Genomic DNA, 6000 nt, shown 5'->3' with positions numbered 1-6000 from the left:
TAGTGTACAATGTTATTTGTCAGTTCCTGCAGTCAGATACTTTGTAAAATAAGTTTTTTTCGTGTTTAAAAACTTTTAAAGGTTGCTCATAAGGGCCCCTGTGCCCAGAAATCATCATTTGAATTAATCAGAGGCTTTAAAATTAGGGGCATTTCACATTGGCTTTGGTGAATGTTTGATGTGGGAGTCAGATTTTATTCCAGAGTGGCAATATTTCAAACAAAACTTTGAAAATGCAGCAATTCAATTTGCACTGGCTGCAATTTCCACTTGAACATCCACCATCCAGCAAGCTGCTATGAGTATTTCCAGGTTCATTGTTTTCCAAAACTAGTGTAGCCTAATCAAACCTTCAGGCTATGATATTAATTAAGATCAGTCACAGAGTAATTTCCTTAGAATAATATTACAATGAATGTAGAAATGTTTTTTGCAACACTGAAGGAGCTCATTTGGCCCATGGAATCTGTTGTTGTGGCGTTGTCAACAAGTCTCAATCCAAACATTTCATGGTAGCTCAGTGGTTAGCCCTGCTGCCTCACAGCACCAGGGTCCCAGGTTGGATTCTCAGCCTTAGGCAACTGTCTGTGTGGAGTTTGCACATTCTTGCGACTGTGTGCTCTAGTTTTCTCCCACAGACCAAAGATGTACAGGTTGGGTGAGTTGGCAATACTAAATTGCCCATAGTGTTAGGTGCATTAGTATGAGGGGAAATAGGTCTGGGTGGATTACTCTTCAGAGGATCGGTGTGGACATGTTGGGCCGAAGGGCCTGTTTCCACACTGTAGGGAATCTAATCTAATCTGCACACTTATCAAAATCATACATCTTTATCTGCTTCAAGAAATTTTGGGATTTCACAAGACTTAGGCGATTCAGCCTATCATATCTGCTCTGCCATTCGATGAGATCATGGCCAATCTGATCATTCTTAACACCACTTTCCTGCCTTTTCTCCACAGCGCTCAATTCCTTTACTGATTAAGAATCTATCTATCACGGCCTTGCACATAGTTAATGTCCCCGCCTCAACAGCCCTCGCATTCCACTGATGCATTGACCTCTGAAAGAAGAAATTCTTCCTTATTTGACTGAAATCAGCAGCCTTTTAGTCGAAGATAGTACCCATTCAGTCTTGCCTGAATATAATTTTCCTTAGAAAAGGGTATCAAAATGGTTCACAGAATTACAGGCACGGCCTAACTGATATATTTCACAATTTTAGCAAAACTTCCCTAAATTCATACTCCAATCTTTTTTGAAGTAAAGACTCATAATCATTTGCCTTAATCATTGAACTTGAATGCTAGCTTTTCATGATTCATGGACAACAACTCTCAAATCCCTCTGTTCTGTAACCTTCTGCAGTCTTTCTCCATTTAAATAACATTCAACTCTTCTATTCATATCCCACCAAAGTGCATAATCTCAGATTATATTTCATTATATTTCATTTGCTGAGCTTATGCACATTTACTTAAACAGGCAACAACTCTCTGCAAGCACATAGTGTCATCCTCACCAATTATCATTCCGCCTATTTTGTGTCATCTGCAAAGTTGGTGATGATCCATTCACTTCTGTCATTCACATCATTTATATGTATTGTAAAGAATTCTGGCCCCAACACAACCCCTGTGGTCCTCCATTATTTCCCAGATTCATCCTCCAGAACTTCCCATCGGTGAAATTTTGCTTCATTGATTCTAGTTAGTGCCTTCAATTATGCAGGCAGGCATGTGTAAATACTACATGGCATGTATTAGTCACAAAGCCAAAAACATCATCATTTTATTTAGACTTAACATTTTTATTATTGTATTTGTAAATTTCCTTAACTAAGGCAGTGACAGGTCATAACCAGTAAGGAAAATTATGAAGCAATTTTTAAAAGTGAACAGGGAAAATAACAAATATTGATTTTGCAGTCATTAAAAATTCAATTACCTCCTTGAATAAATGAAAAATAATTGTCATGGTTGTTGCATTTTTAGGTAGCAACCAGGTTTTTTTCTTCCGTCTCTAGCAGTTATCTGAAAATAACAACTGCATTACATCGCACTTTTCACCATCACTGGATGTCTCAACGTACGCTACAGCCAATGAAAAGTTTTTGGAGCGTGGTCACTGTTAGAATGATGTGCAGCAAGCTCTTGAGAGGTAATTTCTTTTCGAGATGTGGGAAGCGAGAGAAGTGATTGCTGGGCCTCTAGCTGAGATATTTGTATAATCGATAATCACAGGTGAGGTGCCAGAAGACTGGAGGTTGGCAAACGTGGTGCCATTGTTTAAGAAGAGTGGTAAAGACAAGCTAGGGAACTATAGACCAATGAGCCTGACATCGATGGTGGGCAAGTTGTTGGAGGGAATCCTGAGGGACAAGGCAAGGACTGATTAGGGATAGTCAACATGGCTTTGTGGGTGGGAAATCATGTCTCACAAACTTGATTGAGTTTTTTGAGGAAGTAACAAACATGATTGATGAGGGCAAAGCAATAGATGTGATCTATATGGACTTCATTAAGGCGTTTGACAAAATTCCCCATGGGAGATTTGTTAGCAAGGTTAGATCCCATGGAATACAGAGAGAACTAGCCATTTGGATACAGAACTGGCTCAAAGGTAGAAGACAGAGGGTGGTGGTAGAGAGTTGTTTTTCAGACTGGAGGCCTGTGACCAGTAGAGTGCCACAAAGATCGGTGTTGGGTCCTCCATTTTTTGTCATTTACATAAATGATTTGGATATGAGTATAAGAGGTACAGTTAGTAAGTTTGCAGATGACACCAAAATTGGAGGTGTAGTGGAAAGCGAAGAGGGTTACCTCAGATTACAACAGGATCTTGACTAGATAGGCCAATGGGCTGAGAAGTGACAGATGGAGTTTAATTCAGATAAATGCGAAGTGCTGCATTTTGGGAAAGCAAATCTTAGCAGGATATATACACTTAATGGTAAGGTCCTAAAGAGTGTTGCTGAACAAAGAGACCTTGGAGTGCAGGTTCATTTCTCCTTGAAAGTGGAGTCGCCTGTAGATAGGATAGTGAAGAAAGAGTTTGGAATGCTTTCCTTTATTGGTCAGAATGTTGAGTACAGGATTTGGGAAGTCATGTTGCGGCTGTACAGGACATTGGTTAGGCCACTATTGGAATATTGTATGCAATTCTGGTCTCCTTCTTATCGGAAAGATGTTGTGAAACTTGAAAGGGTTCAGAAAAGATTTACAAGGATGTTGCCAGGGTTGGAGGATCTGAGCTAAAGGGAGAGGCTGAACAGGCTGGGGCTGTTTTTCCTGGACCGTCAGAGGCTGAGGGGTGACCTTATAGAGGTTTACAAAATTATGAGGGGCATGGATAGGGTAAATAGGTAAAGTCTTTTCCCTGGGGTGGGGGAGTCCAGAACTCGAGGACATAGGTTTAGGGTGAGAGGCAAAAATATAAAAGAGACCTACGGGGCAACTTTTTCTTGCAGAGGGTGGTATGTGTATGGAATGAACTGCCAGTGGAAGAGGTGGAGGCTGGTACAATTGTAACATTTAAGAGGCATTTGGATGGGTATATGAATAGGAAGGGTTTGGAGGGATATGGGCCGGATGCTGGCAGGTGGGACTCGATTGGGATGGGATATCTGGTCGGCATGGAGGGTTGGACTGAATGGTCTGTTTCCGTGCTGTACATCTCTATGACTCTATGTTGATTGAGGGATGAATATTGGCCAAGGACACCATGCTAATTACTCTGAAACAGAGGCAGAGAGTCCTGGAGCAGCTTATCAGGTCTGACAGCATCTGTGGAGAAAGAAACAGAATTAACATTTCAAATCCTGTACAACTCTTCTTTAGCACGGAAAGGTATTGTTTTATTCTGAAGAAGGCAGAGGTAAAGCAAGACAGCAAGTTGTGTGGAGGCCCAGTATGAAAGTCAAAGAGGTTGTTAGTGGTGGTGAAAGAGAAAAAGTTATAAAAGAGAGATATATAAAAAGAAGAGTAAGCAATGTGTAAGTTAAGGTGTGAAATGGGCCTCTAATCTGCCTGCTTGCTCAACCTCATTTTCTATATCAAAACGACGGAAAACAGAAAATTCACTTCTGGAGCAGTCATACCTGACTTGAAATGTAAACTGTTCCTCTCCCTGAAGATACTGCCAGAGTTCGTAGAATCCCAATCGTATAGAAAGAGGCCATTCGGCCCAAGAAGTCAACTGTTCCTCCAAAGAACATCCCATCCAGATCCATGCTCCCACCTCCCATGGCCAATCCACCAACCTGCACATCTTTGGACTTTGGGAGGAAGCCGGAGCACCCAGAAGAACCCCATGCAGACACGGGGAGAATGTGCGAACTGTACACAGACTGTTGTCCGAGGGTGGAATTGAGCCTTTTTCCCTGGCACTATGAGACAGCAGTGCTAACCACTGAGTCATCATGTCACCACCTGTTGAGTTTCTCCAACATTGTTTCAAATTTCAGACATCTGAGCTATTTCGCTCTTGTTTGCTAATTGCTCTGCCCTTCGCCAAAGTTGTGCCATAAAACGTTTCATGCCTTCCCAACCAGGTCGCTGCTCTATTAGAACAGCTTGGCTAGAAACACAACATATTTCTGGGAGCTGACCATTATGATAGGCTCCATCCTCAACAGAGCAACAACAATCCAGAGAGTAGACATTAGATGAGAGTGTTGCTGGAAAAATACAGCAGGTCACGCAGCATCCAAGGAGCAGGAAAATCAATGTTTCGGCAAAAGTCCTTCATCAGGAATGGAGACAGGGAGCCTCCAAGGTGGAGAGACAAATGGGGAGGGGTGGGGGGGCGGGAGGGTAGCAAAGAGTACAATAGGTGAATGGGGGTGGGGATGGAGATGATAGGTCAGGAGGAGAGTGGAGCGGATAGGTGGGAAGGGAGACTGGCAGGTAGGACAGGTCATGGGGATGGTGCTGAGCTGGAAGATTGGAACTGAGGTAAGGTGGGGGGAGAGGAAATGAGGAAACTGGTGAAGTCCACATTGATTCCCTGGGGTTGAAGTGTTCTGAGGCGGAAGATGAGGAGTTCTTCCTCCATGCATCGGGTGGTGAGGGAGCAACGGTGAAGGAGGCCCAGGGCCTGCATGTCCTCGGCAGAGTGGGAGGGGGAGTTGAAATGTTGGGCCACAAGGCAGTGTAGTTGATTGGTGTGGGTGTCCCAGAGATGTTCCCTCTGCGAGGAGCTGTCCAGTCTCCCCAGTGTAAAGGAGACTACATCAGGAGCAATGGATACAATAAAACAACATTGGTGGATGTGGAAGGCTTCTTTGGGGCCTTGGATGGAGGTGAGGGAGGAGGTGTGGGCGCAGGTTTTGCAATTTCTGTCAGGGCAGGGGAGGGTGCCAGGAAGGGAGGGTGTGTTGTTGGGGGGCGTGGACCTGACCAGGTAGTCACGGAGGGAATGGTCTTTGCAGAAGGCAGAAAGGGGTGGGGAGGGAAATATATCCCTGGTGGTGGGGTCTTTTTGGAGGGAAATTGTGGTCTCTAAAGAAGGAGGCCATCTGGTGTGTTCTGTGGTGGAACTGGTCCTTCTGGGAGCAGATACAGCAGAGGCGGAGGAATTGGGAATACGGGATGGCATTTTCGCAAGAGGTAGGGTGGGAAGAGGTGTAATCCAGGTAGCTGTGGGATTCGATGGGTTTGTAAAAAATGTCAGTATCAAGTCGGTCATCATTAATGGAGATGGAGAGGTCCATGAAGGGGAGGGAGATGTCAGAGATGGTCCAGGTAAATTTAAGGTCAGGGTGGAATGTGTTGGTGAAGTTGACGAATTGCTCAATCTCCTCGCGGGAGCACGAGGTGGCATCAATGCAGTCATCAATGTAGCGGAGGAAGAGGTGGGTAGTGGTGCTGGTGTAATTACAGAAGATCAACTGTTCTACGTAGCCAACAAAGAGACAGCATAGCTGGGGCCCATAGGTGTGCCCATGGCTACCCCTTTGGTCTGGAGGAAGTGTTAAGGGTGAGGACCAGTTAGGCCAAA

The sequence above is a fragment of the Hemiscyllium ocellatum genome, chromosome 11, assembly GCF_020745735.1.
Source record: "Hemiscyllium ocellatum isolate sHemOce1 chromosome 11, sHemOce1.pat.X.cur, whole genome shotgun sequence".
NCBI classification, from domain to species: Eukaryota; Metazoa; Chordata; class Chondrichthyes; order Orectolobiformes; family Hemiscylliidae; genus Hemiscyllium; species Hemiscyllium ocellatum.
This window is presented reverse-complemented; position numbering follows the sequence as displayed.